The sequence below is a fragment of the Hyperolius riggenbachi genome, chromosome 4 (genome assembly GCF_040937935.1).
Source record: "Hyperolius riggenbachi isolate aHypRig1 chromosome 4, aHypRig1.pri, whole genome shotgun sequence".
Classification (NCBI taxonomy): Eukaryota; Metazoa; Chordata; class Amphibia; order Anura; family Hyperoliidae; genus Hyperolius; species Hyperolius riggenbachi.
The window spans coordinates 383,217,204-383,231,641 of record NC_090649.1 but is presented as its reverse complement, the minus strand read 5'-3'; positions in this window follow the sequence as shown (position 1 = coordinate 383,231,641).

Here is a 14,438-nt window from a genome sequence, read left to right as displayed (position 1 = left end):
AGGCACCACCAGGGGGGTGGTTAGGGTTAGGCACCACCAGGGGGGTGGTTAGGGTTAGGCGCCACCAGGGGGGTGGTTAGGGTTAGGCACCACCAGGGGGGTGGTTAGGGTTAGGCACCACCAGGGGGGTGGTTAGGGTTAGGCACCAACAGGGGGGTCTAGGGGTTAGGTATAGGTACAGGGAGGGTTCTGTGTGAGAGTAGGGTTAGGTATAGTTTTATTAACATTTTTGTAATACATAATAATTTTTTACAACACTTTTTAAGAACCTACTTATATATATATCATCATTATAAACAATATTTTCAGATTTCATTATAAGAAGAAACGATAAATGAAGATTATTCACAATAAGATATAATTATAACGATTAAACTTATATTAATGATTTTTCAACAAACTTAATTATAAGTTTCACTTTTTAAAGAGGGAAGATTAACGATTTAACAATTGCCGATTTCATACACAATATTTAATGATTTATAAATGTGTAAATCGTTATTTGTAAATATTTCTATAAACGATATTTACACCCCGCGCCCTTTTTGTCCAGGCGCCCTTTTTGTACATACGCGTTTACAACAGCCCTGATGCCTTGGCCAGTGATCAGCTCAGCAGATCAATTCGGCCAAGAGCAGGCCGAGAGCTCTGTTTTCTTTACTCACCCCTTTTGCTGTGACACGTTCCTCCCACACTGCGCTGTTGGCCTTTCCTCCCTTCTCGCATAGCAACAGAACACATGTCTCTACCGCCCTGGCCGTAAAATGTTGCCCAATGGATTGAATTCAGATCCTGGTAGGTGACATGCCTCATACATGTGTATGAAGCTTTATGTAAGGCCTGGGGCCCACTAGTGGAGCTTTAATAGCATGTTCTGATTGTTGATGATCAAAAAAGCGCTGCAACAGAAGAACCCTATTGGGGTGGTTCCACAGCAGCATTGCAATCATGGAGCGATTGGAAAAGCGTTGCCTGCATCATTCAAGGTAATTAGGGGCAAATTGCATTTTCTCCAGATATCATGCTGAAAACTGTTATATTTTGTAATTTGGAGATTTCTGAATCACAAGCGGGGCCATTAATGGGTCCCAGCATTAGCAGTAAAGTGAAAGCTGTCCACCACTTCCTGTGATTTGGACTGTTGTTTAAGTACTACCACATCTAACAATCAACACTTCATGCTCTTACATACTGCATTGCAGAAAACAATTCACTGATTAACCTCTTCAGGACCATAGGCTTACACTCCCCTAGTGACCAGGCTATTTTTTACAATGTAGGCCACTGCAGCTTTAAGGCCTCGCTGCAGGGCCGCACACAAGTTATCCCTCCCCCTTTTTAAAGAAAGCTCTGTTGGTGGGCTCTGATCCCTGCTGGGATGTTTATTTTTTGTATATTTGTTTATGTTTTTTTACAATAAATATACCTATTTTATTATTATTTTTTTATCCCTCCTCCCGCCAGCCAATCAGCGCGATTGGCTGTCATAGGCATCGGCCCATGAGAGCCGATCGCTCCTGTGTCTCCCAGGAGGACAGCTGAGTGACACGCTGTCCCCAGTACAGCACTGCTGTAGATCGCAGCGCTGTACAGTGTAAATAGACGGTGGTTTTGCCGTCCAACAGTCTCCTAATGGCAATCGCCACTGGAGGACTGATGGCGGAGTGAAGCTCCATCATTAAAGCGGAGATGTGCGCGCATCAGCACATGCAATCTCCTGCTAAACCCCGCCCCAGGACTTGACACCAATTGGCATTAGGCAGGCCTTGGGCTGCCGCTGCATTCATGCCCATCGGCGTGATGCGGTCGTTGAATGGTTAAGAATGCAGACATCTTCTCACAGTGTGTGTGTGTGTATGTGTGTGTGTGTGTGTGGGGGGGGGGGGGTAGAGGACACATGATCACAGAGCTAAACCTACAACTTACAACTCCCACTAAATAACTGCCAAAGCATGTATATATGAGGTGAAGGGAGTGTACGTTTGTAAATGAAGAAATATCCACTTTATATATAAAATATATGTTTTATGGTAGAATGTGAGCAGAGAAGGTAGAATGTAAGGTTGTTGCAACTGCGTGTCCTTGCTGGGGAAGCAGACAGTAATAATAGGGCCAAGAAGTACCTAAGAAAGAGTAAAATCATGTAAAATCAATGTGCCAATGAAACAAGTTGTGAACCCTTTGATTCGTTTAATAAAATGGTTTCTCTCTCCTGCCAGGCTTCATGCATGGCTTCTGGCTGTTCTGAGCTCTCTTCATAGCTACAGCTGATCAGATCTCCATAATTCAGCTCTCAGCAGATTGAAAACATCTATGGCACTGGCTCTCCCTTCCAGCAGATTGGGTCCACTCTGTACATTATCCATACAGTTCACTTTCCTGAAGCACTCCACAAGGGTTCAGCCTGCGTTTTTGCCATTATCTGTGGTCCAACTACCTAGCCCTCATTAACCCATTAGCAACTGCAATAAAGTTACATTGTTTAAGAGAAGTGCACTGCTTTTTACCTCAGTCGGCAGAACTTGTTGTGCTGTAAACTCTTAGAATTCTTTGATCTCTCTCTGCTAGTAGAAAATATAAAACTGAAAGCAGAAGTCTTCTGTTATTGTGTCACACTGTCCCCTAGAGACAAGTGGCCATAACTACACAATACAGCAGTAATAATTAGAAGCATGGAAATGTAACAAGTAAGAAATAAAATAATTTGCTAAAATAAATTGGCCTGGAGAATTTGAAAGCCTCTAAATAAAATGGCTGCTAAAGGGTTAAGGGGAGAGACAAACCTGCAAACTGATTGTTGGCCCAAATTATTAGTACAATTATTTTGATCAAAGAGCAATTTTATGGAGTATAAAAATGTGCTTACCGGTATTTTTTATTGTTATAAACGATTTAGCCAGTGTTTGCCCATTGAAAAATCTTCCCTTACCCTGATGTACATTCTTAAATGTATCCCATCTTTACTGCTCGCAAGGTGCACCACTGCAGTATGTTTGTTTGTTGTTAAGCAGAAACAACACTTGGTCTCCCAAAGTGTACTGGAAGGAGAAGGCTTCATGACATCATAGTCTTGGCTAAACATCTCTGGGGACGGAGTTACATACCAACTTAAAGAAATATATAGATATAAGAAGTGTTTTTGAAGCTGAAACCAGGATATTTAACACAAAATTGGGTACTCTGAATAATGTATTACATTTTACTATATGTCACTATGGTGCCCCTTTATCTTCATTTGTTGCACTTCAATTCATCCCATTGATGAGAGCGGTATTAGCTGCAAGCTATACTATTCTAAATGCTCGAAGACCATGTTTTACAAGCAAATCAAACTCATTCTGATTGCTTATTACTACATTCAGTTTTGCCTGGGTATTTCCTTTAATTAGGGTGGTGCAGATAATCAAAGAAATTACCAGACTGAAACACACATTTTCACTAAGGGACCCTTATTTGCTATGTAATTTAATTTTGATTCGCTATGCCCAAATGGACGCCTATTTGGTCTAATTTTTCAAATGTCAGACTTTTAATTATTTTCACGAAAATATGTTTTCCTTTCCTAATGAATAATTGTGCCGAGTCGCACATTCCGGATCCTGAAACGCAAATATCCAGAAGGGTGTATCGGACTTGAAATAAGCCATAAGAGATGCCGTTGGGCCTATGGGGATTTGATATATCTAAAAGGCATTACTTTAAATCCAGGAAGAAGTAAATCTGATGGATGGGATTGATTTGCACATGTCTTCAGTGTCGAAGCAAAATGTTATTGAATTCAGTGAAGCATCACTGCATGTTATACAGTATCCTTGCTACTCTCGGATTCCAGAAATCCTAGGGCAGTATTAACACCAAATTCATTTTATGTATATTGCTCTAACATGCATCACTTGCTTTGATGACATCTGACATGAGTGTGCCGGATACAAATGAAACGTTAGAGCACAAAACTTAAAATGTTTTCTGTATGTTTTATTAGACAGGCAAAGCAAAATATGAGTAAAAAACATTTTGACTTTTACATGTTATTAATACAACAAGACAACACTGCCACATACTGGAAATAGGACCTATAGTACCAAAATGCTTGATTTAGCTAAACACCTGTTTTGATTTCCAAATGTGTTTTAAAGTTTATTCAGCATCTTACCTTCAAACCTTGTCCCCTGTTATTATTATTATTATTATTATTATTATTATTATTTAGGAATTATATAACATCAACATCTTCCACGGCGTCACCAGAGCCGGTCCTGGACTTTCTGCTGCCTGAGGCAAAGATCGTAAAGGCGCCCCCCCCCCCAATATTTCTACATAACATTACATCCCCCACACAACCGACCGTGTCTGTGAAGGAAAGCCTGAGTGACGCAGCAAAGTGAGTGACTCACTGGGGATTGGGTCTCCCTCCGGGTCTGGCGGCGGCGAAGGGCGGGCATCCGCATCATGCATCCTGCACTTGCAGGGGACAGACGGCTGCGGTCTGCGGCGGGCATGCTCCATCTCGGATCTGAGGAATCTCGCGCTGGGCAAGTGAGCGGCGGCCGGCGGCAGCCAGCCAGCCTCATCATCATCATCGTCGGGGTCACGTCGGCGGCGCTCGCTGCTCAGTGACTGACTGTGACAATCAGCCGCAGCCAGGGCAGCAGAGCAGGCGGCAGCCGCCGCCATCAAATCAGCAGGCTTAGGCACTAGGCAGCGTCACCAGCGTGCAGCCTTGGAGGAGACAGGAGAGGCCGCAGAGCTCGGAGTCGTCGGACTCGGAGGCCGGCGGCAACAGTGCAGTTTCTAGGCTAAAATGCACCCAGGGCGAGGGTGTAAAAATTGCGGCCTCCCCCCCGGTATAGGTAGCCAGCTATAGGTCCCCCCCGAGTATAGGTGGCCAGGCATAGGTGAGCCAGTAAAGTTGCCCCCAGTATAGGTTAGCCAGGTAGTTGCCTCCAGTATAGGTAGCCAGTATAGTTGCCCCCAGTATATGTTAGATAGGCAGGCACCCCCCCCCCCCCCCAGTATAAGTTAGATAAGTAGGTGCCCCCAGTACAGGTTAGCTGGGTAGGTGCCTCCAATATAGGTAGCCAGTATAGTTGCCCCCAGCATAGGTTAGATAGGTAGGTACCCCCAGTATAGGTTAGTTAGGTAGGTGCCCCCAGTATAGGTAGCCAGTATAGTTGCCACCTTTATAGGCTAGCTAGGTAAGTAGGTGCCCCCAATACAGGTTAGATAAGTGCCCCCAGTATAGGTTAGATAGGTAGCTTCCCCCAGTATAGGTTAGATTAGGTCGCTGCCCCTCAGTATAGGTTAGATTAGGTAGGTGCCCCCAGTATAGGTTAGATAAGTAGCTGCCCCCCAGTATAGGATACATAGGTAGCTGCCCCCCAGCATAGGTTAGATAGGTAGCTGCCCCCCAGTATAGGTTAGATAGGTAGCTGCCCCCCAGTATAGGTTAGATAGGTAGCTGCCCCCCAGTATAGGTTAGATAGGTAGCTGCCCCCCAGTATAGGATAGATAGGTAGCTGCCCCCCAGTATAGGTTAGATTAGGTAGGTGCCCCCCAGTATAGGATAGATAGGTAGCTGCCCCCAGTACAGGTTAGATTAGGTAGGTGCCCCCCAGTATAGGATAGATAGGTAGGTAGCTGCTCCCAAAACAGGTTAGATTAGGTAGGTGCCCCCCAGTATAGGACAGATAGGTAGCTTGCCCAGTATAGGTTAAGTAGGTAGGTGCCCCCTCATAATGGCGAAGGGGGGAGCCAGAGCCGCGGTGAGGGCAGCCCGACCTCTCCCTCCCTCTCCCCGGGCCACCCTCCATGCTCCCCCCTCGGACTGCAGGCAGCAGAGTTAGCGTGCAGGGAAGCGCTGCTGTACACAGTTGTTACTCACCTCCCTGGATCCGATCGCCGCTCCCGCCCTGCTGGTCTCCTCTCTGCAATGTAGCCGCTGATACACACGTGGCTGCTTCCTGTGTAAACAGAACGCAGCGACAGCGTGTGTATCAGCGGCTAGGCAGAGAGGAGACCAGCAGGGCGGGAGCGGCGATCGGATCCAGGGAGGTGAGTGTGTGCAGGCACGGGGTCGGAGGCACGGTCGGGCACCACACAGGAGCAGCCGGACTTCACTGCAGAGTCTGCACTGCAGCCTGCACTCTCTCTCTCGTCTACGCAGTCACTTCATCTGGTGCCGCCCCTCCACTTCCTGCCGCCTGAGGAACCCGCCTCACCCCGCCTCATGGGCGGGCCGGCCCTGAGCGTCACTTAACTGTCCCTTAGAGGTGCTCGCAGTCTAAACCCTACCATAGTCATATGTCTATGTATGTATCGTGTAGTGTATGTATGTTTGGGGTGATGGAGGAAACTGGAGTGCCCGGAGGAAACCCACACAGACACAGGGAGAACATACAAACTCTGCTCAGATAGTGCCCTGGCTGGGATTCAAAGCAGGGACCCAGCACTGCAAGGCGAGAGTGCTAACCACTATGCCACCATGCTGCCCTGTTAAAACTAAGCATTCTTCTCACATATTCCTAAATCAAAAGCACCATCTTTGTTAAGTATTCGCTTATTCGATGAAGATTAATTGTGCAAAAACAAGCCATTTCCTTCTCTTAGGTACCTTTAGTACCTAAGTTCTGCCGTGCTCATATGTGACAACTTGTGTTATTTTGCTGCTGGGTAACACTACCACGTGTCAAATGGTGGCGTTACAATGTTGGCATTTGGCTGCATGAAATTGCAGCTGGAAGGCACTTCTGGCTTGCAACTGTGACATTGAACTGCCCAATAAGTGCGTAGTTCAGCTTCCAGTGTGAAAGAGGCCTAACAAAGCTAGAGAGAGAGGCAGAGACTGAACAGGCCTGTCAACCGGCTGTCTGTGCTAAATCAATATTTCAAGATTCTATCACATAGGCACAACCACATGATAATGAGCATGGTCAGATTCTTTTTAGCATTTCGTTTTAAAAGGTTACAGGGCATTTCTGAATAAAGACAGTTCCTGGGTGAAAGTAAAGTAAAAATGTGCATGGCATCTTTACTGAGGTTTTGTGCATATGCCCCAGAGTGAGGTAAAGGAGACACATGACAATGCCCAAGCCAGTTCATATGTGTGGTGAATGCAGCTGGATATCCACCACCTCTTGCGTTAGTGAGAAGAAGAAGAAGAACGGGAGTCCAATATAGTGTAATATTTTTGGCACTCAAATGGATATCAAAATAAAAAAGATTAGTAAGCACAAACCAGGGTTGCAACCACTTTCTGCATGTGTGGGAAAGACCCACAATAAGATGTCTAGACTTTTTGCTGAAAAAAAAAAAAACCATATTTATTGCACAAACGCTCACTTCCTGAGGTCAATACTGTGCCAAATGCACTGTGATGTGAAACGCATATAAAGGTGCTTTGAGTTTCACATCACAGTGCATTTGGCACAGTATTGACCTCAGGAAGGGAACGTGAGACTGACAAAACACTTTGTCTCAGCTGTGCAATAAATTAGTTTTTTTTTTTCAGCAAAAAAAAAAGTCTAAACATCTTATTGAGGTAAAACATCTCTTTATATTTTTATTTGTGATATTCATATTAATTCTACACTACTTTGGGGACCTCATATCAAGTTCTTCTACACACCTGTTGAGTAACTCTAATGGTCTCTTTTATTTTGTTGTGGAGGCAGCATGAGAACAGTGCTACAGCCAAATTTGGTATGCAGTGTTCAGACAGGTCTGTCTCTGCCGCTCAGCACAGTATTGTGATGCACCGTCAGTCAAACAATAGAGGAGAGGCTAGTGGGGATAAGAAAGTAATGATCTGGTTTATAGTCCTTCCTTTCCTTCCTATTAAAAGCATACAAATATGAGCCCTCGTAGTGTGGTATTGTGAGGAAATGCTTGCATCAGATTGCACTCTTACAGCCAGTAATACAAGTTAGTGTGACTGCAAGACTTTGTCAGTTCATCGAATAGGCCTGTTTGTGCTTAACAAACTAGGCACTAACGCCTACTGGCTGCATATAGGCCCAATCCAAACCAAGTTTCAGTTACGGTGAACAAATACTTTACCAAGCAGGTGGTATATTTTAAATGCCTCAGTAATTAAAGGGACAATACAGCACTTAACATTACAGATACATATCCATGAAGTTGTGTAACGTTGATTTTTTTTTCCAGTACACCACAGAATAAATCACTGAGAGGGAGAAGTCGTCCCAAAAAATAACCATGGATGTAATAAATGTAAAATGGCTCACCTTTAAGAAGAAGGGGCAACGCCAATATAAGAAAGAAATTTTAATAATCACACACAAAAACAATGCGTTTTTGTGTCTGATTATTAAAATGTATTTCTTTTATTGGCGTTGCCCCTTTTTCTTATAGGTAAGCCATTTTATATTTATTACATTTATGGTTATTTTTTGGAGCATCTTGTCCCTCCCAGTGATATCGTTTACAGTCCCCTAGCTATTAGAGGTTGCTGTCAATTGTTTTTGTGTACCCAAACAATCGTCTTTTCTGGAGTGCAACCATTACATTTGAAGACAAAGAACCCGAGTGGGGATGCAATTTTTATACTGTGGTTTCTGGTCTTGCAACCCACCTTTGTGAGTACCTCGTCACTTTGTATTTTTGTCCAGAACCTGACATTAATAGACTACACCATAAGGGGCTCCTGGTCTCTCTCTGTGTTTTTCCTGTATCCATAGGAAGTCTTGGGACTCTTCTGGACTACACACCTCCCCACACCACAGAATAGATGTCATTGGTCTTGTTTTAGGGTAGGGGTCTTTTTACACTTAATCAGTTGCTCTCAGTTAGAACTGAAAGACAACTGATTTTCAAAGTAGTGTCCATGTTGTTCTATGGCTCATTTCCGACTCTACAGGTTTTAACCAAAAGCTTTTTCAGAATGCACTGCTATGGAGTAAAAAAAAGCATACCGATGCGTATTAACACATGCCAACTCATTAAGTGTAAAAGGGCCATAAGTTTACCTGTGTTTTAGGGTAAGTGTGGTTGTATACCCTGTATTACCAATTGCAAACCCTCTGTCCATGACATACATCCAGATTGGTAAGCTTTGTAGCAGTTTTTGGCTGCAATAATTCCGTTTTGTAACAATTCAGAGGTATATTAATCACAGAGAGAGAATTACAAGTCTTTTAGCAATTAGAACAGTGCAGATGTATGCATTGTACTGTGTTGCTGCTTACCTTGATTAGTGTAGGTGTTCACATTAGGCATAGCTGATTTGAAACACCCGAATTCTCCTGACCGTCATTGTTCCTTGCTGAACAAGCGGACAGGGTCTGGAGTCATTCATGGACTTGCATGTCACATTGCGTTTCTCGTGACTCCATCACAACGTGACACACAAGGCCGTAAACGCCTCCTGATGCTATCTATACTTGTTCAGTGCTGAACAGCAGTGCTCAAGGTGATTTGGCCAGGGTACTTTGAATCGGTTATGCCGAATTCAAACACCAACAGTACCGTAATATTGAGTTCCTCTTTAAACCATAATCATAATTTCAGGCTCTTTTTATGTATACTATCACCATGCTTTACAGCCTTCAGCATAATACACTATGTTTTTTTGCATCGTTTCCAAGTTTAAAATGATCATTTGTTGCTAATTTTTCAAGAGAAATGTAATACAAAAAAGTGAAAAGAGAAGAGGTGGGTTCTGGTTTTGCAACGTTTGCTTTGAGTGAATAGAAGAAAATTTGCTTTTCATTTCAAAGATGTTTCAGTCATCTTAAAACTGGGCAGCATGGGGTTCTTTCTTACATTCATTTTTTTTCTTCCTAAGATTGCTACAGATTTTGCATAGAGCCTAGAAGTGCCGAGTTGACTGGCATTATAATGTGAAATGGAAAACATCTGTGCCTTCCATTATTATGTAAATAATAGGCTTTCTTAGGTTGCAGAGCATGTATGCAATCAAGAATTTTTACAATAATGAACAGTTTTTCTTTACTTGTGATGCTTTTCTACTTTCGAAATGGCAAAGTACAGCCTACTGTTTATCTGCTAAATAAACTTTTTATATGTTATTTAAATGCACAAAAGGGTTTTAAGGAGGTGCCATGCCTTTAGAATACAGCTTAAAAGTATAACAAAACCAAATAACATGCAATAGTTATAAATCTATGCTGCTCTCTTTTACAAACTTCTGAAAAACACAAAACACCTCTGTAGTTAAAGTATACCTGTCATAAACCAAAAGAAGGCCCAGCAAAGGTTGGTCTTCCTGAGACAACTGAGGAAAATCAGTATGCCAGTTGCTAACCCGTTTCCAACCTGCCACCATTGAGTCTATAGCAGTAGGAGGACAGAGCCGCCAGCAGGATAAAAACTTTAAAATTTGCTGGGAGGAAGTGGTGGACTTACCTCCATAAAGCAGACACAAAAGACTGTCTGAATAGTAGCAATCACATTTATTAAATAGTGAAGAGTGAGGCACTACACCTGCTATTGCCGAAATTCTGTTTTGTCCCCACTTTTATTGCCTGATGAAGAGGGCTGGGCCTGCGAAACGTATTGCACTTGCTACTATTCAGACAGTCTTTCGTGTCTGCTTTATGGAGGTAAGTCCACCACTTCCTCCCAGCAAATTTTAAAGTTTTTATCCGCTTTTATCCTGCTGGCGCCTCTGTTCTCCTACTGCTATACCATGTCCACTCCTGGTGGAGGGGTGATCTACCCCCTTTCGCATCTACAGAGAGCGACTTCTTATCCCTGAGTGAGGACAGGTCTAATTTCCTCACCTGCCTATACAGTGATTGCCTTTGTGGTAACCCACGTTTGTGAGTATAATTTTCTCACCGATAACCTTTACTTCGTTTATGCTAAACATACTACACTGCATTGGGCTCTCGGTTTCTCTACACTTTACCATTGAGTGTATACTTTACTTCTCTATTATCATATGGTATGGTAAGCAGGTGCCACCACAGGTGACAAATACAGGCTACAAAGAGCAATCAGCACTGCAGAAAAGATCATTGACACACCCCTGGCACCACTGAACCTCCTCTACGAATTCAGGCTAAGAACCCAGGCCAAAAGGATCATGCTTGATCCCCACCACCATGGCAGTTGTTCCTTCCACTTCCTACCTTCAGGCCACCACTACCAAAATCTCCAGGCACAGGTCCACCTTTTTCTCCCAAGCGGGGCCATAACTAGAAATCACTGGGACCCCTGCGAAAATTTGGATGGGGCCCCCTTCCCCACTCACTTTCTGTAGGTAAACTGAGAACATATGTTATTCATTTGGCTTGTGAACACTTGTGTTTTCCTCATGCAGATAAAAACAGACAGGAATCAAGCACTGCATGCATTTTCTCTATCAATAACATTAGCTTCTGTGATAAAACGTGCATGTTTTCACACATACAGACACACATGGGGCTTGATTCACTAAACCGTGATAACTCATATCACGCCCATTTTCACGTGCATTTTCGCACGATCGTGAATTTTTGCACGCAATCACGAATTTTCGCATGCAAACGCAAATTTTTGCACAAAAACGATTGCGTTTTCAGCTAATATTCGTGATTGCGCACAAACATTTGTGATCATGCACAAACGCAAAAATGCGTGCGAAAACGGCCGTAATATGAGTTATAATGGTTTATTGACTCAAGCCCACAGTGTGCAGAAAATGCATACAGAAAACTGACAAACGAGTGTCTCCCAGCCTCAGCTTATTACACTGAGAAGGAACACACTAGGCAGAATTGCATGAGTTTTCCCCAGAGCACATAGTGGAAAATGCATATGCGATTCTGCCTAGTGTGTTCCTACCCTCACTTTGACCATCTCTGATGGAGCAGAACTAGCTCTGCAGACTGAAAAGGTTAGGGGTTGGGTGTTGTACACAAGACCCCTGCTGCAGAATGAATAGACACTTTCTACAATTTTTTGTCTACAAAACTTTGTATGATTCCTTATCAGTGGCTGAGCAGATGCAGTCATTAGAACAATTGTGCAGAGAGCAGAAAGCTTTATCTCTTCGCACCCTTAGTTTGCAGTCTTTCAGGACAGAGAAAAGAAACTTCTCCCCCCATGGGGACCCCACCAGCTTCAGGGCCCTCCTGCATCTGAATCCCTTGCAGGGTCTATTGCTATGCCCCTCCCAAGCAGGTTTCCTTTCGTACCCTGCATTTAATGTTACCTGCACCTCAATATCTGTTTGCATTTAACCTCCTTGATGGTATGGAAGAGCTCAGCTCATGCATGACGGCCAGAGGACGCCGGTTTTCACACATTTTTTTTAAACGCGCAGCAAGCTTGCCGCGCGTTGATGACGATCGCCGCCGCTCGCCGCCGATGCGCCGCTACCCGCCGCGTAACGCCCCCCCGCCGAGACCCCTGCGCAGCCTGGCCAATCAGTGCCAGGCAGCGCTGAGGGGTGGATCGGGACTCCGTCTGTCGATGATGTCATTGCGATCGTCGTCATGGTGACGGGGAAAGCCCTCAAGGAAATCCCGTTCAGAACGGGATTTTCTTACATGGGTACGCGCTGGCGGCGATCGAGCAGTACGCCGCAGGGAGGAGGGCATCATGTAGCTAGCGTTATGCTAGCTACATGATTTTTTAAAAAAAATGGTGGCGCAGTTAATAGAATGCCAGAGTGGTTAATTTATATCTGTTATTCACTGTATGTAAATGTTCACTATGTCCAATGCCAGTGTGTACCACAAACAATTCCAGGTGAGGCAACTGTCACATTTGGTGAAATAAATCTGAATCTGATGCTGATTCTATATCAGTGGTTACCCTCAGTGATGTCTGCATGTGAAAACGATCAATAGTATTAGAAATATTAGTTGCTGAATTAATATGCAGGTATTATAAAACCACTGAATACTTATAGCAGAGATAGATAGATGGCATGTCTGGGAACTTTTTGTTATCTCACTTCATGTTAAAATTAGTTTTCTAGCCAATTCAATGTTTCCATTGGATCCCACCACGTGAAACATGCAGTAAGGCTGTTTTCTTTGCAGCAGTACCACATTGGTTGCACAGCATGTCTCTGCAAATTAGGTTCTAACTAGCTCTGGCAGGCTCACAATGGCCATAAAGAATGATTCATCCTAACTCCACATCCGCCCCAGCATCATACGTTTACTGTACAATCTCTGCGACTCCATGGAGTCCACCATCCTGCCAAGGTTTGGATACAACTTTCCTTTAGAGATGAGCGCGCATATGGGTGAGGTTTGCCCATGCTTTTGACTGTATTCTTTATACATCTGATTGCATGTTGTGGTCACATCACCAGGTTCTCTACTTCAGACCACACAAACCTAGGTTGTAAATGGATACAAACTTTAAATTAGCATTAAATTACACAGGCTCTGATTAGATTTGGCCTTTTTCTACAGCTGTCTAGGACTGCAATTAGGTATTGAGCCAATACAGTTGACAAGCCATTGTTTCTTATATGGAATGTGATATATGATTGTGGATGTACCAATGAGGTGGAGTGTCATCTCCAAGACAATGGCCTCAATTCACTAAGATCATGCTGGAGATAACAAGGCAAGAGAAAACGTACCTCCACACAGTAAGAGCGTTATCTTATCTCTTCATGTAGTTAATTTACCTCCTCTGTAGTTAATTTACCTCCTCTGTAGTTATTTTCACACGCAGTTAATAAACAGCCTGTCTTTAACTCTGGGGTTATTTTAAGGATTGAAGAGTTAACTTAAAGACAGAAGAGTTAACTTTAGGTTTGTATTCAGGAAACATTTTACATGTTTCCTGAATACTACATGCCTCATCACCATGGTGATAACTCTAGAAACGTTATTAAAGACAGGAGATAAGCTTAGTGAATTGAGGCTAATGTGAGTCCAATGTAAGTAGAAAATTAGGCTGAGTCTGGCAGGTAAAATTTGAACATTATGCTCTATTGCTGCTTTGTTGCAGAAACTTTGCACAACTCTCTTTATATGCAGGATCAACATCTACACTAGCTGGGGACTGTAACGATTGGTGTCAGCAAGCACAGATATTCTGATTATTGGTGATCTGCAGTATCACCAACAATACAGATGCTATACCTGATTATATGGTGATCTGCAGAATCGCCAATAATGCTAGCATAGCGTGACACGATACAATCGTATGCAAGAGGGTGCTTGGTACAATAGAGTATCTCTATAGGGTACAGAGATACAACCTCCAGCAAGCTGGAACAGCAGACAACAATAATAATATACAGCGTAAATTCAAGTCTGTGGAAATATCCACCACACTGTAATTCCTCAGAGGTGTGGTTACCTCTGAATGGGAACCCCGTGTGTGAGATCGTCCAAAGGCTGGAGTGGAGGAGTCTCGGCCTCTAGCAGCAAGGGTTTGCTAGTGGCGGTCGTCTCAAAGAGGCAAGCCTCTGATAGAACCCTACAGTGGGAGACGTTCCACTGAAG